Genomic DNA, 23,939 nt, shown 5'->3' with positions numbered 1-23,939 from the left:
AAGCCTGTCAGGTTTTCATCTAAGAAACAGCTCACTGGAGCGCAATAAGCCTTGAAGCTGTTAAACAACTAACCACAGCAGCCAGCTGACAGAGGTATAGACCCCCATCATTTCACAAGATTCTAAAGATATGAAATGCTGAGAGACATAATATGTCAGCCTTTATGGACTCCAACATGGATCGAAGAGAGGATATGGCGTAAACAAACCTGCATTCATTAAATTACATTTAGCTTTGATTTGACAGCGGAGACTTTGTGGTGTAGATATGAATGATTATAAAACACTCCTTAAGTAAGTATGACATGTCCAGTGCTTTTACAGAATGTCTTGGAGCTAGTAATACTTTAAAAGTGCAATCTAAGAGTTTCAAAGGGTGAAGACGAGTAACTAGTGAGTTCCTTCTGTCTTAGGATGCAACTGTACAAAATTAAACACCAAGGGTTGCATTTTCTTTAACAGCTTTGTTAGGTGGAACATGAAGATAATGGCAATTTAAGAGGGCAAATTGAGAGCATAATTTAAAATAGTTACCCTTTTTACAATTGTGCTTAATACAATGTGTTTTTCTTAAAGCAGCCAGTTATACTCTGCTTTTGAAGGTTTGAACAGTAAGGTCACTTTCTGTTTACACAAATAGTGTTCTGTGACAGTGTTTTTACAATGGGGAGGCTTCAGGGGCTTAAGCCCCTGATGAATTGTCCCTAGCTACTGATCTTTTTTGAAGATTCACACATATTTCATTTCACAAATAAAATATGTTTTATGACTTTGACTTTGTTCCTCCAGATGCTCCTACTTAAACTAAGCAAGCTAGCTAGTAACTCATTATTGAAGCCGTAGTTAAATCAGAGTTTTCTAATTAACCTCAGTTAATTAACCACTTTCCCAAATTAATATAAGTGTAGCCTTCTATTACATTGTTTGGAGTAAGCTTAATCCAGATTGTTATCTTAAATCATATTATAAATTAAACTTTCCGATGTGAAGAATAACTAAATTCAGAAAGTAGACAGACACTGCCAGTCAGGAGGACAAAGGGAGCTCAAGAGGTATGACATGACCCATCACAGACAAGTAATTGAGAAGTAGACTGGTTTAAGCAGACAGTTATTTTTAAAGGGCCAGACTTCTTATATATTTCAGGATTGGTGAATAGTCATCCATGCAAGGTAAATACATGAGTTGGTCATTTACCTCTGTGACATGTAAAAATAAATAAATAAATAAAACAATTGGCAATTACTTTTATTTACTTTTTTTTTTACTTTATTTTAGTCAGATCAAGCATTACTGATACAGTCAGCGAGGGTCAGCAGCCAGAAGGTACCTCACTGGTACCTTCCAGCTCTAATTCACATAAAACGTTTTGTTGCCAAGGACCTCCAAATATGATAATCTCTTCGACCCCTCCCTGAATTATAAAGGAATATAAATAATAATATGTTTTATAATATGGTTATGTATGAATAATAAATTATAATGTAGTGGCTAAGCCCCTTATCTATTCCAACCCTAGTTTGTCCCTGTTCTGTGAATAGATTGTGGAATGAAGGATGAATCCTTTCACAAGTTAAGTGTAAAGAATAAGTATAGTTCAATATTCCCACGTTCTCCTGCTGCTCAGGTACAGTAGAAGCATTTACAGTAAAGGTGTACTCATAGTTTATCTCCTAAAGACATAAATTGAAATTTTTAAATATTATGTATGTAGGAAATCATGACCGCTCACATTATAATGAAGACTCCACTCATATCAGTAACCTTATAAAAGCTGTTTTATTCTACATGTTGAGGGTCCACACATTGGGGCCACTATTTTAAAAACACATGACCAGCTGAATAATACTCGCTTCATCTCAGTAACCTTCCTGTTATTTGACACTTTCACTCAATGATTAAAGTAATCATGTCTGAATGTGAATACTAAATTGCTACAATGGCAGCTGAAACTGAAAACTATTGATTAGAAATGATACAACATCAAAGTCGCTTGACGTCAGTTTAAGTAAAAGATGACACAAAGACAACATTTATTGAGCGCACCTTTAATATAGCAAGAAATTACAAGAAAGGTATACTAACCCAGTTCTAAAAACAAAACACACACACACACAAAAAAAAATAAAAATAAAAATTGAAATTACTTTTAGGGTAACCTGAATTTTTTGGTTGTTCCATTTCTCAGTATATATAATATAACTATGCAGTTATTAAACTGTAATTACAATGTAATGATTGATTGTTCAATTATTAAAAAAGAGGCATTGATGCAACAAAATATAGACAAGCTAAATTCTATTAAATTAATTAATTGACAGCACATTTTTATTTAAAAGAAGGTACATAATAGAATAGCTGAAGTGTGTAATTCTTTGTCTATTTTTAAGTCTTATCCTTGCCTAATATGTAGAGACAAGTAAGAAAGCTATTCACAAGTGTACATATTGTGGTGCTTTCAAAAGATTTCTATTTTTCTTTTTGTCTTTCTTTTGCATTTCTTTGAGCAATGGTGTAAATTTGGGGTGGGACTGTCTTTTTTGCCAAACAATGGAAGACAGCTGTTAAGTTTGCGATAACATGTTTGAATGTCATTATTTTTGTAATTTAATTACCAGTGGTGCAGAAATGACACATTTGAACTTTAAGAGAAAATCAAAGCATTTCAACATGATTGCATAGAAATTGGTGTGTATGTTCCAATTTTTTTCCATTTAAATTTGGAAACATTATGCCAAATTACAAACAAGCGGCACCATGCAGCGAATGATCATGGTCCGACAATCACCTTTTGATGTCACATCCCTTTTCAGCTCTGGCTAGTAAGATACTACATTTGCAAATAAATTAAACAATTTAGCAGACAAAACATTCAACCAGCTGTCGCCAATTTCCTGTGAGATCACTAGGCATTTTAGGAAGACATTGTTCATTAAGCATCTTTATAAATCTTACTTTTTCTTTCTGCCTCCATTTCATCCATCCATTTTCTGGTTCCATTTATCAAGAAAATCCAAGAATTTCTGCTGACATGCTCTGCATTTCTCTCAGAGGCCTTGTAAACTCCAATTTAAAGCTTGATCATTAATGTACAGTTCTGGTTCAACACACTCTATTATGGATTGAGCTGTCATTGTTCCTAGTGTTAATGCATTCTACTCATGTATAATGGAATACAGTCGTGTCTTGAGCCAGAACCAGCTGCCTGCTACATTACATCAAAAGCAGATAGAGGGACTGCACCTCCATGAATATAATGTGTGTCACCTGCATGACCAGGGCTAAATCCATCACACATGAAGGTGTGCTTAGCCGCCACAATCATGACATCACAAAGCTTTTTATATTTTTTTCATGGTAGGTCACAATAGGGACTGATGAGCAAATGCAATGCAATTCAAAGTCAAAACGCAATGACTTGAGTTTTAGATTTAGATTACTGTTTCTCTATGAGCATCCCCCCATATTTCTTTTTCATTTTCTCACCTTCTTATGATGTTTACATCAGCATTACTTCTATTATTTTCTAGCTGTCAATAGGAGTCCTAAAACTAAACTTGATAAATCACAAAAATTGTCTGACTTGACTAAACACCCTGCTGAAAAGCATTGATGTGTTGTGTTTTGGATTCTGGTCACCCGCATGGAATGCCACCAGACTTTTTAACTAGCTTAAGGCCCTTTCACACAAAACGCAACACATGACGTAAGAAGCAGAACAAATCACAAACTAATTTCCATTTTACACCAAGAGTGAATTGAGTTACCCATCTGTTGCAATAAATAACCCAGAGTTTTTCGTATATCATTCAAAACAATTACGTGCATTCATTCTTACGGATCTTTTGTTTTGTATTAATCCCTTTATGAGGAATTTACTCGCAATTCATTTTTGGAATTTGGTGGCTCATACAGCCATCATGCAGCAGTTTTCTTCTAGTTAGGAATGAATATTGTACAAGGAGAAATTGACCTCGTAAATTGCCAGTAAGATATAAAGGCCTAGTGCATGAGAAAAGATTGATAACAATAAATTTAAAAGAAAATTAATAGCAACTGAGGAGAGATTGCCATTGTTTAATGTGAGTATGCTTTGTAAATAGACTTGGAAAAAAAAATCAGCCAACAAGCTTCTGCCTGCAAGCTAAATAACCTTTTATACTTGAACAACCTAAAAGTTTAGAGATGTGATTGGTCACACAAATGCTTTGTCCACTCTCTCGCTATTGCCTGAGTGACAGTAGTTACCCCACTGGCATAGCCAACCCCTTGGCTAACCTTTTAGACTACTCCTCAATATCCTTTCAGTAAGCAGTCTATCCCCTAACCCACACCTCTGTGCTAATGGTTAAGCCCACAGCACAAAAAACAAAAACAAGAAACAAATGGAAAAATAGAAAACTGGTGATAAGCCATTGATTCAAAACATAATTTCTGAAGTAACAAATTAAAAAAAGTAAAATTGAATAAAGGGAGCGAAAAGGTCAATTATCAATGAATGAAATGACTAGAAAAAAAAGGATCACATTTTTAAAATGTTTGACTATATTTGCATTTAGATTGGTATGGTCTGAAAACTGATCTGTGATGCGATACAAAGAACATTCTGTAACTCATTATTTAAAAAACAAAAACAAAATTTTAAACGGTTCATTAATAGCAAAATGTGGAGGCAGCAATATTTCCTTGGTCAACCAGCCTCACTAGAAAGCATTTTTTTTTTTGTTTATGCCAGAAAAGAGCATGGTTATGCTGGTCCAAACTAGCACTAAGCATCAAATCATAAGACTAACCATAACCTTCCAGCATAAACCATGAACCAAACTGATCTCACTATCGATGACAGTAGGTCAGCTGAAATCAGTCTGTGGTTACCAAAATTCTAAGCAATGCCCCCAATGGCTGAAGCTGGTTATTGAACGCATGGGCAATTGTGAGCTCTAGTTTCCGGGTGAAAAGTCCACAGTGGTACCAAAAGCAAGTCAAAAAAATTTTTTAGTTGTAAATCATGTAATACAGTCAACAGGAATGCACAGAACTACATGCCCTAACCCAAACCCCAACCCTAAACCTAACCTAACCGTCAGTGGAGTAAAATGTAATCTTGGAGGGAAAATGCAAACTCCAAATCATGCTCTTCATTGATTATGTGAATTCGATTGCTTCCTGGTTTCCATGGGACCAGAACCCATGTATTTGAAGCTGTTCATGCAACACATTATTGGTAGAGCCACAGGAAAAGGCACATGCATTTAAATTGATGCAAAGATTCCTGATAGAAGATGGAACTTGTCATTAACTCAGAACGCAGAATGGGTTTGGTGTCAGAGTACATGAACTTTCAGAAGCATGATCGGGTTTCTGTATGATCACTTTAGAACCAGCATGGAAATTTAAGCTGGTTTAAGCTGTTCGTTTCATCAGGGACTCTGTCAAAGGTCTAACGATATGGCTTTAGGGTTGCTTTTACAGAGAAGACCAAATCCCCAGACATGTCTGAATATGATCTGTTGATAACTCTTTTACTCCTTTCTGAAACCTGCTTTGAGGCATACTTTATAACAGGTAAGTGTAGGATTTTGTATGGTCAGGATGTTTCCATGTCTTTGCGAGGAATACCATTACTTGGGCTGTGTGTGTTATGTGCATTGCAATCCATCGTGGTGTTAGCAGATGGCTCCTGCATGGGTGGTATAGAGTGGGTGTATGAGTTGGTTTGTAAGCTCTCAGTGACCAGCAGGTCTTTCCTGTACTGATATGATGAGCCTACAGAATTGTTTGGCTAACGTCCGAAGAGACTGTATTAAAACATCCTTATCTTCATTAACTGGCATCGGAAATCTGGCATGGTTATCGCTTTATTCTTATTCCTACTATTGAATAGATGCATATCAAAGTGACCTCTCCACTCTCATGTTGATTAAGTTGGGAAAACGCCCTCCATTCCTGCCCACCCGCAAAAAACACAAATCAGACCAGGGCATCAGGTCTCACAAGCAAAGCATCACCATAGCAGTCTCTCTTCTCAGTTAGGACCAGTAGTGTAGTCTAGGGAATACACAGGCATATGCCATGTGACCAGTTATCTTCCTTAGAATGTTGCGTATGCCCACCTAAAATAAGTGATGATACATATGGCTGCCAGTATAACGAGTAGGCTTTTGACCTAGAACTTTTTAAAATGTAATAACTTGATGCTGCGGCACCGTTGAGTAAATTGTTTTTTTATTTGTATTATTTAAAAAAGTGTAAATAGATTCTCCCTAAACGTGCACGGAGCTGTGGGATGTGGGAGCACAACTTTGTGAAAATACTGCATGTTTTTGCACCAGTGCTAGTTTTTTGATGCTCTTTACTGATGCTGGATAACTGTGTCCTGTAATTATATCAAATATATTTTTTCTTTCATGCATTTTAATGCTGTCGGTGGTGCCTTTTTTTTGTGTGTGATATCAGATCATTTTACTATATATTTCTTAGTAGGAAAACAATTTCACTGTACACAGAAAAGCACATTATAGCACACAAAAGCACAATAGTAATCATTAACTATTGTGTAGGCTATATATGGTAATACAAGATAAGGTGTGAATGTGAACATTACTGCACATACAGTATATAAGCTATACAATGCTTAACAGTTCATTGTATATTCTGTATGTATTAGTTTATTATTTAGAGTAATTTTCATAGATTATATTTCATACATTTACAGTGTGCTCACCTAGGACGATTCCATCACAGGCATGGAAATCTTAGGATAACATTGTATGGAAATACATTATTGTAATTGCATTATACTGTACTAACATATCAATATTTTAGAATTCTGAACCCAACCCAAACCCTAAACCTAACCAATTATCAACAATATAAAACATGTACCAAACAGGTAAAATTAGTCACAATAATTGTATTTACATTACAATTTATTCCAAAAGGACTCAAGCTGCATTCAAAGTCCTATGAATTCAGACAATAGATCTGTGTAAAGAACAGTATGAATAGTTTTAATAGCTGAAAATCTTTGTAAAGTCTGCTACATCTCATTAAAAAATACACATGTAATCATTTAATTTTAAAATGTAGCCTTGAGTAAAGTAATTGAATGCTCCATACGGCATCTGCGTGACAATACGGACCAAGGGCGATGTTTTGGTGGTGCAGGCAAACAGTGACATTTCTTTATTAGAGTACTTTGATTTGACAGTAATCATTCCAGTAACCTTTTAAATAAGTTATCCAATGGAACTTTTACAGCATTATACATGGAGATATGAGCACAAATTAATAGAAAAGGACAAATAGATTGGTGCTTGTGTAATAAACTTCTTGTGTATCATGTCCGGACCGGTGCTCTGTTATAAAAGGGAAGGTATGGCGAGAAAATGATAACATGATAGTATAAAAATAAAATATTCTGATAAAATAAAAGTTCTGTCATCATTTAATCAACTTCATGTTTCTCCAAAGCTCAGTCACCATTCTCATTTATTTCCATACAAAGTGAATGGTGACAGAGCCATTTTGCCTACCATCTCCTTTTGTGTTCCATGGAAGAAAGAAAGTCATACAGGCTTGAAACAACATGAGGGTGAAGAAAATGTAACATAATCTGTCATTTGTGGTGAACTATCCCTTTAACAGACAAATGTGTGTTTCAGTTTCCCCATGTCTCCCAGAGTACATTGAGCATCTCTAAATGTGGCCCTGCACATCTCCTTAATCACTCTCAAACCTGACACTCCCACTGTCGTCATAGCAACATGATCCAAGTGATCTCTCTGCATCCTCTTGAGCATTGCACTATTTTCTCTGAGCCAATGTGAGATCTAATCAAGATTGTGTGTGAACAATTATTTATGCTGTTTAGCAATTCACCATGGAGGCTGCATGAATGATTTGTTTACATTTTCAAAAGAAGAAATTCTATTCTAAAGTACTTGAAATATTTATTTTTAAACTCTTTTCTTGAAAGGCAAGGCATTTTTTATTATTATATGGTTATCAAAAATCAAGTGTGGACCCTTTTGAACATGGTATGCTATATTTGTTTCAATAAGATTTATAACTGAGGTGAACACGATTTAAGCAATTCTTTAGTTTATAGCTTCCGTAAACCAAAACAACACCACTTTACATTTGTTTTGCATCTTAGATCATAACCTTAAAGCTGACCTTGAGCACTCAGACCAAAATCCAATCCAATCCAATAAAGGTAATTCATCTCCAAAAATAAGCATTTGTATTGGTTCAGTAATAAATTTGTTTCAGCTCTTTTCACGCTGGACAGACTTGCTGGAGTTAAATGCAACAATTAGCATTTGAAAATGCTCTATGGCATAGCTGTTGACTGAGCATGCATAATGAATAGTGTTTGAAGGAAAAACATCTCAAAGAGCACAGCTGAGATGTCTGTAGTGCCATTGGCTGATGATATGCATTCATACTGCTTTACTAATTCACATTTGAATGGAATCACAGAATAACATTTCACTGCAAGCTGTCAGCCCTATTACCCCAGCACCATAATATGTATATCATAGAGAGAAAAATAAACCAATATATTGTTGGTATGATGCTGCAGTCGGCCAATTAAACTTTCGTAGCCTCAGATTTATAGTTCTATTTTGGTAGCACTGAAATCATAAACCATCTGATGTTTGAAAGGATCTCAGCAAAGACAGGGCTACAAACCAGCTAATGGGACAACAGAGGCTGTAGCTGTCAGCTTCACTGATGTAGACACTGTTAATGTCATTGGTCACTATGAGTGCCTTGTGATTCAGTTTTGAAATGTAATTTGAATGTCACTAATATCACAATGGTTTAGTTGGATATTGTAGTGATCAGACATCTGCATTTTTTCTTCATGACAATTTATAATATGACTGTATTATTTTACTAAAGACTTGCAGCCAAGTCCATCATCAATAAAAAGCTTGCAAGAGAGAAAGTGTTCAGCCGCATCTCTCTCGGGGTGATCAAACTCTTTTTTTTTTTTCAAATGGCTCTTTCAATCTTTGTGTTTCCACTGTTCTCATCCCCCTATTTTGCAGTTCACACACTGTTATCCCTGAAATTGTTTTAATTCAAACTACTTAGGTACAATAAACATAAACTCCAAAATGTTTGCACAATTACTCCATGTTTTTAGTTTGTTGTACGATTTGCATGATACTTTTCATTCTATTGAATTGTTTAGATTGAATGTACTTAACTTATCTTATTTTAGTCTGTTGTCAATGCAACGCAATACAAGGAAGATGTTGATTGGCTCTTTGAACTGACGTCAGACATGGAAGGAGCGCGTATTTTCATCTGTTCATCTGGACTTTCATCATGCACGTTTGCTGGTGAGTAGTAGTACATTTTGGTCTGAAACAGCGAATACGTTATAACACATAGATAAATGAGATGTATAAGATTTAGCCAGTAAAACTATATGTAAGTTTAGGCTGTGTTTACATGTTAACGTTCGCCATCGTGTTGTATCGATCAGTCGCAACCGACACTTAAAGTTAGTTCTGATACGACATATGCTCTTTGGGATCGTCACATTTAAAATCTGATGCTTATCCTTTTTTTATCAATAATTCTCATTAAACAAATGAACGAAAATGTCTGTTGTGTAAAACGATATCTTTTTTCGATGGTGTTTTTGCATCTTGGCGGTTTGCCATATTAGAAATGTTCAACATGGCTTAAATACAGCGCAACTTTATCATTAACCTTTTAGAATTTTTTACATTTCTTTGTGAGTGAAGTATTAAACAAATAGCTTAAATTGAAATTCGACTGCCCGCAAGAAATACTAGCCCATGTAGTAGTCTAGCCAAAGAAATGCAACCTCGTGCTCATCAGCTTGGTTTTAGCTAGTACATTTCAGTTAATGCGAGTCTAGTGTATCATGACATGCTAAATAAATAAATGGATAGCTAGATAGTACTTTAAAAAATATATAATTTTTTTCTTGTTATGTAAAAAGCAATCTAATGTTTTTTGTTACTCTGCAGATTCAAGTTCAAAGCAAGGCTAATCAAGATGATCTGGAAATGTAAGTATTGCATATTTGCTTGTGACAAAAGGGGATACTTGTTCAAACATTACAGACTTAAACATGGGAGCTATGCAAGAAGCCAGCCTTTTCCATGCCTATATCAAGAATGTTTATGTAGTTTTAAGTCTTTCAATAGCCTTAAAATACACTTATCCCGTTTTCATACAGCAACTGAAAAACAACAATCGGAGGGAAAATTTGAAGACAGCAATTGGTGGATGAAATGAAGAGAAAAAACCCTGATGCTGTCTTTATTAATCAGAAGATGGACATGACTCTGTCCTTGAGGAGAAAGGATGTTGTGATCAACAAGCCTCCTGTTAGCCAAATACTTCAACGTTGGCCAGACTTTTTAGAGAAAGTCAGGTAAAGGGAAATGCCTATGTTTGCAACATTTGTACTGAAATGAGTATTGATAAACATGATGGTTAGATATTAATTTGAAATTTGTTCATTTTTGACAGTTCTCGTAACAAATGCTTTTTTCCTTTACTATTTCAGGTGTATCAAGAATTCAACCGGGTGGTTGGGAAGAACCTTAAGCAAGAATTTTATGGGTCTCTTGATTGTCACTATCCTCAACTGATTCAGATCTTCAGGTCAAAGAGAGATCTCGCCGGGCAGATTTTGAGCGATCTTCTGCAACAAGCCAAGGTTTGTACATTTAAGTTGATGCCATTGGTTGCTTAATTTTAAAATGCAGTCTGATATGATTATTTTTAAAAGGGTTAGTTTACCCAAAAATGAAAATTCTGTCATTAATTACTCACCCTCATGCCGTTCCTCACATGTAAGACCTTCGTTCATCTTCAGATCACAAATTAAGATATTTTTAGATATCGTTCCATAGACCTCCACTTTCAAGGTCCAGAAAGATAGTAAAGAAATTGTTAAAATAGTCATATCAACTATAGTAGTTCAACCTTAAAGGATTAGTTCACTTCTGAATGAAATTTTCCTGATAATTTACTCACCCTCATGTCATCCAAGATATTCCGTCTTTCTTTCTTCAGTCGAAAAGAAATTAAGGTTTTTGATGAAAACATTCTAGGATTTTTCTCCTTATAGTGGATTTCAATTGGCCCCAAACGGCTGAAGGTTGAAATTACAGTTTCAGTGCAGCTTCAAAGGGCTTTTAACGATACCAGATGAGGAATAAGGGTCTTATCTAGAGAAACGATTGGTCATTTTCTTAAAAAACAACTGTATACTTTATAAACACAAATGATCGCCTTCCAAGTGCTTCCGTCTTCCGTATTCTTCAAAAAGCTTTGCTGTATGTCCTACACAAAAAAAAAACGGAACTGGCGCCACGTTCGTTTTGTAAGTTGAATAGGGAAGGCATAGGACATACAGCGTAAGCTTTTTGAAGTATACGGAAGACAGAAGCACTTGCACGGCGATCATTTGTGTTTATAAAGCATATACATTTGTATTTTTTAGAAAATTACCAATCGTTTCTCTATATAAGACCCTTATTCCTCGTCTGGTATCGTTAAAAGCCCTTTGAAGCTGCACTGAAACTGTAATTCTGACCTTCAACCATTTGGAGGCCATTGAAGTCCACTATAAGGAGAAAAATCCTGGAATGTTTTCATCAAAAACCTTCATTTCTTTTCGACTGAAGAAAGAAAGACATGAACATCTTGGATGACATGGGGGTGAGTAAATTATCAGGACATTTTTATTTGAAAATGGATTAATCCTTTAATATTATGAAGCGACGAGAATACTTTTTGTGCACAAAATCCTCTCTTCTGTGTCATTCTCTTATAATGCTTACGTCCAGCGCTTCCAGGTTCTACATCAATAATGAGTCGACATTCTGATGTAAAACCTGGAAGCTCTGAATGTAAACAGTGTATGAGAATGACACAGAAGAGAGGATTTTGTTGAATAAAGTTGTTATTTTAGTTTTTGTGCACAAAGTATTCTTGTCTCTTCATAAAATTAAGGTTAAACCCCTGCAGGCACTTCAACTGTTTTAACAATGTCTTTACCTTTCTGGACCTTGAAAGTGCTGGTTAAATTGCTGTTTATGGACAAGTCAGATACCTCTCAGATTTCATCAAAAATATCTTAATTTGTGTTCTGAAGATGAACAAAGGTCTTACAGGTGTGGAACAAAATGAGGGTGAGTAATTAATGACAGAATTTTAATTTTGGGGTAAACTAACCCTTTAAGACTGTTAAGTAACTGTCAAAAGTATGATTCATAGAAATTGCCTTCCTTTCATGTTGACAAATGATACGATGTTTTCTGTGCAATCACCACACCTCAGACCTCTGATCTCGTTGACATGCGATGTGTTGCCATGAGAGGGCTTCCAGTACTTCTTGGTGATGACCCAACTGAGTTCTTCAAAGCATGCTTTGTAAGTATTATTAATGCATTTTTACTGTCATAGGTTTATTATAATATTTTCAGCTGGAAATATGTAAACCTTCCTGTGCATTTATGTTAGTAAGAACAATAAAAAAAACACCAAAAACAATTATATTGTTAACAGTTATATTTGACATAAATGTTGAATGAAATGAGTGTCAGTGAGGAGGAAGTTTTAATTTTAAATCATTCAGGAGAAATTTAAATTAATGTCATGACACCTTTGAAACACTAAAATACAATTAAGGTTAATCTCATAACATTTTAGTTTAATCAGTAATTCATGTCATATGCAAAGACTTGTATACAAAAGAAAAACATACTTAATGTTTAAATATAACTGAATTCCTGGATACACCTGTGTACATAATTCACAAAAAAATATGCTTGCATTCAACTAAACAAAAAAAATGTCCAATAAAATTAATATCTAGAAAAAAACTGTACACTGCTAAAATGTATTTTAGTAATCTCCAATCTCTTGTCCAGGCTTCTGATGATGGAGACTCGTACCAACATGTGCCAGTTGGAATCCTCAGCTTAGAAAATTAAGATGTGGCTCTGCAACCCCTGTCCATCCATCTCCACCCATCCTCGGTGGGAATCATCTTGGAGGGGAATGTTGTAATGGACAATTTAGACAACATACCCCAGGCCATGTGTCTTCTTTTTGGTTTAACTTACGCACTGCACCTAGACTACCCAAAGTGCATGGGCAACACCTTTCTTTTCATTCAGCAAGTTTTGCTAGGTTTAGGAAAGAAGGAGTTGAAGGGCAAGACTCTGGCTGTTACAAATCAGCTTACCATGTAAACAGGTAAATGCATTTTTCTTCTGGTTCTCTTTTCAGAATCAGTTGAGGTTTGGAGACAGCCTCATGGCTCAGAAGGTAATTCGGGCAGGGCAGGCTTTCTGACACAGTACTCAAAGATATTGATTTTCCCTTTTCTCTTGTAGTCGTTCATGGTCATTTCCTAAATGAGGATTAAGGCAGCAGTGTTTGAAGTCACAGGCAGAAGTCCTGTAAGATTTCTGTCTGCCTGAGTGAGCCTTTGAATTGATCAGAATTTCTGATGGTCTGAGAAATAATTCCATTTCAATCCAGAAGAGAGCCGTTAATAATAGGTTTACCCTATACTTTTCAACATTCATGAGTTTATCGGGAATTAGTGTAGTTCTGTGATCCCAACATTTCTGCCACAGTGCTCTTGACTCGTTACACTGGTACTAATCTCTTCTTCACAACAACTACATAGTAAAATATGAGTTAATATGAGCACATTTCAGGTGGATGCCCCTGATTTGTCATAGGAGAGTCCCCCTATGTAAAGCGATTTGAGTGCCTGGAAAAACGTACATTTTAGGCTTAAAGGTTCAGGAGCCTTACTTTTTGAGCTATAGGGGTACCCAAGACAAAAAAGGTTGAAAAAGCAGGTAATTCCTTTTGAAGCTTTTTTTGGCCCTCTTTCTCAAACACTCTCTCTTTCTCTGTGTTTTTCTCAATCTCTCTTTGTCTCCGGTGACTGATATTGATTTTCAATGTTGCTACAAGACCAGAACCGCCTGCAGCAATTAGCTCCATGAACTAGGATAAATTAAATGTAAAGTGCTTTGAAAAGAACAACCACTGAACTCTCACATCGGCCACAAATCAAACTGGGGAAAAGTTCACACATTGCTATTCACACAGATTGTATTTCAAGAAGTGAAAATGAGAAGACTCACTGGCTGTATAATGAATAAATCTAGACAAAAATGATAAAATACAACTGGCTGCAAATAATATATTTACCACTTGTTTAGTCAAACAGGAGTCAGTAGCCGTGCGACTTCAGACAGGTGTTACAGTATATTAGAATAATGGGTTGCATACACTGCATGCAATATGCTAATTTGTTAGAATTTCTTCTGTTCTGAAATTGAATTTATTGAACCTTGTGAACTTTAAACCAACTCATTCTGTGCGGCAGTTATTTCAGTCAGTCTTGAGAGATCTGTGTGGCTGCCTTTTTAGTATGCTGAGCTTGTGCTTGCTATTGATTCCTTCACATCAATACACACTGAACAATTATATAAAAAATATAGTTTGAAGCGCAGGGGGTGAAAGCTCATTTTTGGCCTTCATATATGCATTTGCTAAAATGACACAAATAGTTGACTGCCAATGCTGAGATTTACTAATAAACCATGAAAAAATTGCAACAGTTTTGAAGATAAGAGTGAACTGAAAATAACAGTTAAAAACATTTCTTATTTCTTAGTTGATGAATAACAGGTGCATGGACATTTTCTTTTGATTAAGGTTCGAGGTTAAAACATCTAAGTTGCACCACTAATATTGGCACCCTTTGTAAATATGAGCATAGAAGGCTGTGAAAAATATGTCTTTATTGTTTTTCCTTTATATCTTTCATTCAAAATATTCACAAAAAATTAAACGGCAAACAAAAAACCAACAGATAAACATATCTAAACCTAACCGCCTCTGCCAGAAAGCTTAAAATGGGCCATGGTTTGATCTTCCAGCAGGATCCAAAAATAAAACATCAAAATCGATAGAAAAATGGTTCACTGACCACAAAATCAAGGTTCTGCCATGGCCATCCCATACATTTGATATATATATATATATATATATATATATATGAGGATATATGTTTTTGAATATTTCTAATGAAAGCTCCAAAGGATAAACAATAAAGACATTTTTTTTTTTATCATATTTACCAAGGGTGCTAATATTTGTGGAGGGCACTGTAAATATGATCATCTTTTTTGCATTCACAGAACACATTGGTTCTGCAGTCTGGGGGGAAAATTATTTTTAAAAGTATAAATATTTAATGTAGTTTCTTAATTAATATAAAGTCACAAAAGCAGAATGCATAATATTGTTGAGTATAGCATGTCACACCACAGGACAAGTCAACCAAAATTATTTAATGTCATCTACCCATATGCACAGCAACTATTAAACATTATGAAGAATTACTTGGGGCCAAAGGTTATTCATTGGCATTAAACAAAATTAATAATAAAAAATAATTTTCTGATAATCCTTTTAATAACAGAGTTTTTGACCTTTAGTGTCAAAGAGAGGCGTAATTAAGCTTGAGAAGGTAAATAAGTCTTAAATTAAATGGACTGATGTAGAGGCTGATGTCAGTGCTCCATCATTAGTCATAGTATTAAATAGAGAATAAGGCCTGTTAAAGGACTGGTGTGTGTCATACATAACATGTACCCTTGTATACAGGGGTGTAGTAACTGCATGCCAGCGTGTGTATATGATATTTATGTTTTACCAAGTGCATTATTTATTCATGCTATGCATTCACATATATGCAAAACATAACGAAAGTAAAAAAGATATAGGAGGTAGGGGGCTTTGAGAATCTTTCATATGAGTATAAGTTGTAATTTCATACTTCTGGCTATAAAAAAATGTGCTCGATATTATTATGGAGATACTGTCCATCTGCTGGTCAGCTTGGCAAACTGCATCTTCTGGGATGCAGATGCGTACTGGCCAGAGTAAACTGTATATTTCAGCACTTAACTAACCCATAGAATTATTGAACTTAAAGAAAAAAATAGTTTCTCCACTGTTCTGCACTGAAACTAGTGTACTATTCTAGTACTCAACTGAAATTTCGAATGGTAGCAGCACTACTTGTAATATTGTTCTCCCTTTGATTAATCATTTCTGCTTGTGTTTTTCTAATTGATTATGAACTTTAGATAAATGTGTCTGCTTAAGAAATACATTTACATTTAAATTAATTTACTGATGACATGCAAAATTCATTCTAACACAACATATTTCTATTCTAACAGCTGTTACAATGTCCAAAATGTCACACCTGGGGCAAAATCAGACTTAAGGTCTGTGAAAGAAATGTGTCAACTGAAAGGAACATAAATCACTTAACTTCTTTTTTTAGTGCAAGTGTATGTTTTACAGTAAGTAATAATTTGATCTAAGGAGTTCCATTCTGCTCTCTAGTGGACATGTAATGCAAATACACAGCATGACACCTCCAATCCTTGTTTTGACAGCATGCCCTTAAGTGTCTGTACTTAGGGTACCCTTTAGCTGCTTATTGGCACTTACAGTAAGACTTGTTTGCACTTTAAGGATTACTGTAAGCTTTTGACTCTTCATGAGCACCAATGAAATGCTTTATCAAAGAGGATTATGCCTGCACAGGTTCAACTTCTTTAGTTTTTTTTTTTTTTTTTAAAGGTCACTGTGGTGAGGTAGGCGTGGTCGAGCAACGTTTGTGGAGAGTGATTTCGGGGGAGATGAGTTTTGAATGATTTCCACCTGTGCTTTACACCTGTATTGTGTTTCAGTGAGGAGTGGCAGGGGCATTTAATAAGAAGGGATGGCAGCAGACAGGGAGAGAGAGCCCAGCTCACAAGCTGTTTGTGTGTTGGCCAGTTGCGGTGTGTTGAAAAGCTGTGTTTTGTTTGCCCCTTTGATTTGGTAGAAAGCGTCTCAGGTTACTTAACTGTAACCCCTGTTCCCTGATAAAAGCGGAACGAGATGCTGTGCTTATTTAGCACTTTGGGAACAACTTTAGGTGTGACCAGCTGTGAATATGTGTGCAACTTCCTGTGTTGTGGCAGAATATCTATATGAAAATATGCATCCATGAGATCGATCGTGACCAACCAATCGTGATGTTGGATTTGAGACACGACCGCCTTTACAGTTAGCATCTTGAACTTGAACGCCCTGATTGAGCGATTCAAGCCTCGAAGGTCTAAAATTGAACGCAACCCCCCCACCCTTCTTGGGAACCAGGAAGTATCTGCTGTAGTAACCTGACTCTTTCTCTGGAAGGGGAAAATGTTCTATGGCCCCTTTGATCAAGAGATTTTGCAGTTCTTTCCACAGTAGACATGCTTGTTCCGGTTTCACGGTAGTGGAGACCATGCCATTAAAACGCGGAGGATGGCAATTCTGTAGCCTTTTTCTACTGTATTTAGAACCCACTTAGCTTCCGCGCTGCCAGGTGTTCTGAGATGGGTATCAATTTTGACACTTCCTGTTGAAGGGATGTCGAGTATTCTAGGTCCTGGACTAAGGCAGGAAGCAACGGAACACCCAACATTTTGCTGGAAACCTCTAACTCCTGAAACACCAGAGGCGGCGGGAATGGAGAGGTTTCATGGGGGTATTGGGAAGGTACAGGTGAATGCTTCACGCACCCCCTACCCGAGGGGGGCTACCTCCACAAGGCTGGGCACAAGACCGTCAGGGTTTTTTTGTCTCAGAAATGACTGCCCTGAGGCTTTAAATGATACCCCTGTGCCTTGGCACCCACGATAGTCGAATATGACGACGTCGAGAGCACGAAGACATGGGAAGTATAAGGTTTCCTCCATGAACGAGAGAGCTTGTCATGGAGATCATCAAATGAAGGGACTGATATAGCATTCCCTTTTTTTATTTTGCCACCAGACAGAAATCTTCTAGTTTGGAGCTTTTGGAGGGTCTCTTGTTCATGTGGACAGCCTAACTGTAGCCTTGCCACAGCCCGAGTAACCACCTGGAGTAATTCCTCAGCCGCTTTATTATTGTGTGTGGAATGTTCAGAGGTTCAGCGTCCCCCTTGTGAACCAAAGACACGCTGAAGCGTGCTTCAGGCTTACGAGAAGGATCAGCTGGATCTGGGGAGAGAGCGAGTGATAGGGACGGACCCGTCTCTCGCTCCTCAGCCAGATCTATGCGAGAGCCCCACGATGAAAGAGTGGGCCCTGGCTCTTGGAAGTAAGTGAGACGAGTGTGAAGCATTTTGACTGTAAACAGATCGCATTGCTCGCACCCGCCCCAACGCAAGAGCAGCATGCTCTTCCCCCAAACACACAAAACAAATCTGGTGTGTGTCAGTTTCAGCCATAGAGCGTAAACATGGGAACACACACCACTTGCTTTGTTTATCAGTCATTCTTTTTCTTCTTATTTTAAAGAAAAGAGAAAGAGAAAGGTTTCTGCGCACTGCCTAACAATTCTAACTCCTAACAGAGGAAAGTAGAAAGTTCTGACAGTCAAGAAGCACAACACGCACAGAATGATCTGAAGACAAAAGATCTGACGATGCACCTGTGACGCATCAATTTATAGCACTGCTACAGGTGCATCCAATGATGTCACCAGCAGAGGCTATAAATTTTGGTCAATTTCATTGATGTGTTGCACACATATTCACAGCTGTTCCCACCTAAATTTGTTCCCAAAGCGCTAAATCAGCGCAGCATCAAAGTGTAGCTTTTTGACAGGGAACGAACACTATTCCATCTATTTTCGTTATCACTGCTAAGTGATCTATTTTGTTAAAAATAAAGTGTTCTTCCTGTTTTGGAATCGCTGTCTCCTGCTTCCTCATTCCCTAGGAGCTAAGGGATTTTGTTACATTAGTGCCTGAGGGAGTTGCCTTCATGGAGTCCTCACCATTGATTTACATCATCAAGTCCCTCGCTGACATCCACCAGACACAACACCAGTCCCTCCTGGAGCTTCATGCCGAACAGGTACAACAGTTCGAGGTAATTTTACAAACACAGGTGGGGAACTGGCAGGTGTTCTAGAGCTTGCTGCCACAATGGGTACTCCAGCAGTGACACCTTCCACGGGACTCAGATCACCCTTGCCAAGATGGGCCCCCAGGACAACACAAGGCTTTCTTGTTTGAGCAGGCAGCTGGGGGGTCGTGCTGGCCCAAGATGCAGTTGGCACTCCGCCTGCTGCCACTCTTGTTGGGGGAGGCCCATCGGGAGGCCCAGCTAACTGCCCAACAACTATCCATGGCTGTTGGAGTACTTGGACCTAAAGCGGGCCATTCTGCAACGGGTTGGCCGGTACTCAGAGCAACATCGTTAACACTTTCGAGCGCTGACCTACGTGGAATTCTGGCAGCCGTTTGCCTTCGCTTAACAGCTCAAAGATACCTGTCAGAGACCGCGACACTGGTGGGATTGTCAACTTGGTGCTGCTGAAAAGGTCCTCTGAGACCCACTGCATGGACCCAGGGGTTCCAGTCATTCCTAGCCCCCCGTGTCTGTTCCCCTTTTCCGCCAGGTTGGAGAATCGGTGGCCACAGGTGCGGGGGGAATGTCTGGTCCGTAATGCTGGTGCTGTAGGGAATCGGGTCACTTCCAGGACAAATGCACGGCGATGGATGTGGGGATGTGGGTCCGGATTCCAATGCGTTGTATTCCAACCCTGATCAAGCAGGAATGTACCAGATACCTGAGAGTATTCAAGGGGGTGCCTACCAAGCCTGGGTGGATTCCGGTTGTAATCAGACCTCGATTCACCAATGCTTGGTTCAGTGTGAGGGTTTGGGTACAGTACGTAGGGTGAAGGTGAAGTGTGTATGGGGATGTTCACGAAATCCCTTTAGTGCTAGTTATGATTAAATTTCAGGGGCAAAAACTTAGAATTGAGTCAGTGGGTAGTCCTTGTCTAACCCATCCACTGATTTTGGGTACGAATTGGCTGGCATTTCAATCGTTATTGAGGGGAATGTGTGTAGATGGGTCCTGAAACAAAGAGTATCGTGTGTGGTGTGCAATTCGCTAGCTGGTTAGGCAGTGCCAAGGCCATCCACATCAGCTCCACATCAGGAAAACTCAGGGGAGGGGGAAATCTCGGCTTCCCCAGCCCTTAGAGGATTCCCGGCAGTGAATTTCTCTCTGGAGCAGACGCAAGACAAGAAACTTAGGCACGCCTTTGACCAAGTGAAACTGATTGATGGTCAGTGCTTCCAGCCAGACATTGCACTCTCATACCCATATTTTTAAATTAATAAAGATTGGTTGTATCGAGTATCGAGTGTGAAGAATGCCATGAATGTCAGTTGGTGAATCCCACGGCCACACCAAAAGCACCATTGCGCCTCTTCCCTAGATCGAGGTCCCCTTCGAAAGAATTGGCATGGGCCTAGTTGGGCCATAAGAGCGGACAGCACGAGTGCATCACTTTGTGTTTGTTCTGGTGGACTATGGAAGCAGTGCCTCTGTACAACATCTCAGCACGAAGTGTTGTGGAGGCACTCTTCAGAATAATCTCCCGAGTGGGGATTCCAAAAAAATCCTCACTGAGCAGGGCACTACGCGAATACTGCATGAACTGTATGAATTGTTGGGGATTAAATCAATTTGGACCAGTGTTTACCACCCCCCAAACAGATGGCTTGGTTGAACAAATTAATCAGACACTAAAGAATATGATTTGTATGTTTGTGCTCAGAATTGGGATAAGTGGCTCAAACCCTTATTATTTGCAGTTCGAGAGGTCCAGCAATCCTCCACAGGGTTCTCCCCATTTGAATTATTGTAAGTGAGGAGTGACAGAGGCGTTTAAGAAGAGGAGATGGCAGCAGACAGGGAGAGGGAGTCCAGCTGACAAGCTGTTTGTGTGTTGGCCAGTTGCAGTGTGGTGAAAAGATGTGTTTTTGATTTGTTAGAAAGCTGACACTATTCCATCTATTTTTGTCATCGCTGCAAAGCGATCTATTTTGTTAAAAATATAGTATTCTTCCTGTGTTGGAATTGCCATCTCCAGCTCCACATTCCCTAAGAGCTAAGAGATTTGTTACAGTCACTTTATCATTATCTTTATCGCTTGGTGTCTGTTCCCATCAATATTATCTAGTGGTAATAGTGGACTGATCGAAATGATGGCATCGGTGTCTGCGGTCCTCCCTGTTTCTGCCTTTGGCATTCGCTATGTTTTTATTATTCTTTCTTAATCTCAAATTGCAACTCTACATTGGTTTACGACCGCCTAACACAACTCAATATTCATAGTGTGGTCATTCCCCTGCCCAGGCATGATGTTTGCGGGCCGTGTTTCTGCTCTCCACCATTTTCCCCTCATCAACCTGCATACCTGTGTTGGCCTCCCATGGATCTGCCTCGGTGAAGATGCCGTAGGAGGCGCGGAAAGTGCGGGGTATTGCTGTGTGGCTCAGATCGCCCTTGATGCATGACTGAGCCATGCAGCTTCCTTCCTTCTCGCGTGCATCTGGGTTCGTCCATGGACTCAGTGCTGGTCGGCGTCCTCAGGATGGTTTACATCGATGGCTGTGCCCTATCATACCTGGATTCTGTTCTGCACTTCCATGTTTTACTTCTCCACATCTTCGTCGCGGAGTAGCGAATTCTCATTACCTTCGTCCACTGTGTCATCAAACACTGTCTGTGAAAATTTCATCACAGTTGAAGATGGCTCTTATTAATGCCTGGTCTCTGGTAAACAAAACTTTTATTATAAATGACTTTTTCACCTCACATGGGCCGGATTTTTTTAAGTGTTACCGAAACTTGGATTAAGCCAGGCAAGCTTTACCCTTTTTTGGAATTGGTGCCTCATGGCTGTAATTTCTTAAACTCACCTCATTCGTCTGGATGTGGAGGGGATCTTGTGACCGTTTTTAGAGACACTTTTCATTGTCAATCTTTACCTACTGGCATATATTACAGTTTTGAGGTGCATATATTCCAATTAGTTTTAAACCCCATTGTTATAACTCTAATATATCGTCCACCTCACCAAAGCAAGGACTTTCTAAGTGAGTTTGCAGTATTTATAGGGGATTTAGTTACTAGGCATGAAAAAATATTGCTTTTGGGTGATTTCAACATTCATGTATGTTGTGCCTCCAAAACATACTCCACTGACTTTCTTAATCTAATTGAGTAATTTGACTTTGATGAATGGGTAGCTGGTCCCACACACTCTTAAAGACACACATTGGATTTAATTTTAACCCATGGTTTTTCAATCTCTGAATTAGAAATCAGCTGTAAAACATTCTCTGACCACAAGCCTATAATTTTCTCTGTTACTACTCTGTGTCACTACACGCTCCAGAGAAGAGTTTTCAACTACATATCAGGAAGTATGCAAATCTCTGGAAATTGACTCTACTCTGCATAATATGGATCCAGATGAACATTTTAATCTATTTAATTCCAACTGTGCCAATATCATGAACTCCATTTCACCCTTAAGGTTTAAAAATCATGAGACTGTGCCAGTGCCCTGGCATAATGATACTACACACTCACTCAGACAGGCTTGCAGATGTGCTGAACGTTAATGGAAAAAGGACAGGTTGCAAGTTTCATATGAAATCTTCAGTAACTTCAACAACATGTTTCAGAAAGCTGCAAAGGCTGCTAAATGTAAATATTTTTCTGAACTTATCACAAACAATAGTCACAGACCAAAAAGTATTTTCTCTACATTAACTCTGTGCATCCTATTTCTGAGCCTTCTGTCTCTCTCTGTGAAAATTGTGGAAAGTTTTTTTATAGAGAAGATTACAATTTTAAGATCACAGATGTCTTACTCGGATTATACTTTGCCCAATATTCCTGTCTCTGTCACTTAGTCTGAGTTTAAGATTATTGACTTGGGCTTATGTAAGAGAATTGTAGGTCACGTAAAGCCAACAATATGTCCCCATGATGTTGTTCCGCCTATTTTCCTTTGTAGCTGCCAGCAGAGACAGTTGCATAATTTAAGTTCCATAAAATAATAGTTTTAATTTAATAAGTAACCACGTTTAAATATATCATATATTTATATTTATCTGCATTTCTTTTACTTTGAAATGTATGTACAAGCGGATTTGTTTATGTAGGCTATGTATAACGGAACTGTTGTTGTAAGGTTCGGTTGGTTCAGACGTTTATTGATGTTACATCAGCATGGTAGCATCGGAGAATGTCATAGCACGTACAGAGCTAACTGCGGCTCGTTAAGTTTTTGGTAATATCATTACATTTGTAAGTTCACCGAGAGACACACGGAATAGAAGTTGCCTTTGTTACCTGTTTGTTTCATTCCCCTGGAGTTAACGCGGCCAATGAGGTATGCATAGTTCTTTTAATGTATAATTATCAATGTAAAGCATAACTGTGTGACGATTTAATAACAGTCAATCTAACGTGTTTCTTATTTATTAATGTGCTATTCTCTGTGAGAATATTCTTATTTCTGTAACTTGTCATGTGATTTTTATGTTTTATTTAGTTCTCACGGCATGTTTGATGGCATCGAGGACGACATCATTTGACTAATAAATGCCCGTAAACAAGAACGCCTTGTGTCCGTGTCTGTTAACTGGAGGGAACTATAGTGAGAACTCAGCCTGCTCGACACGAGGTGGAGACGTGGGGGAGATGATGATCCATGCCTGTCGTTCGTCGGCGGAGCTGCACGCACGTTTACATTAAATGTGAGCATCAAAAGACAAGACTGTGCATTCAATGTTAACATATTAAGAGGCAAGCAGAACCCGGGAGCATTGCATGGTTAAACCTACAAGAAGTTGAATATTTAAAACAAGTTAAATATTAAGAAGTGGAATAGCCTTCAACTGCTAAAGGGGCTCTATAAGTGCTAAAAGGTAAATGTTCATTTTGATGTGCATGTTATACATGTTGAAGTGATTGCTCAACTCACTAAGTTAT

The 23,939-nt window shown here is 38.1% G+C and overlaps 1 long non-coding RNA gene across 1 annotated transcript; it reads left to right on the top strand.

Annotated features, from left to right (window-relative positions):
- Window positions 1-10,015: 10,015 nt before the first annotated feature.
- LOC127630717 (uncharacterized) lies at window positions 10,016-14,604 on the top strand. Its single transcript, XR_007968895.1, has 5 exons — window positions 10,016-10,057; window positions 10,229-10,426; window positions 10,562-10,714; window positions 12,343-12,435; window positions 12,936-14,604. It is a non-coding gene; the product is annotated as an uncharacterized LOC127630717 (long non-coding RNA).
- The last annotated feature ends 9,335 nt before the right edge of the window (window positions 14,605-23,939 follow it).

Source organism: Xyrauchen texanus, chromosome 3 (genome assembly GCF_025860055.1).
Source record: "Xyrauchen texanus isolate HMW12.3.18 chromosome 3, RBS_HiC_50CHRs, whole genome shotgun sequence".
Taxonomy (NCBI): domain Eukaryota; kingdom Metazoa; phylum Chordata; class Actinopteri; order Cypriniformes; family Catostomidae; genus Xyrauchen; species Xyrauchen texanus.
Note: the sequence above shows the minus strand (reverse complement) of the source record. Positions and strands in the feature narration are given on the sequence as shown.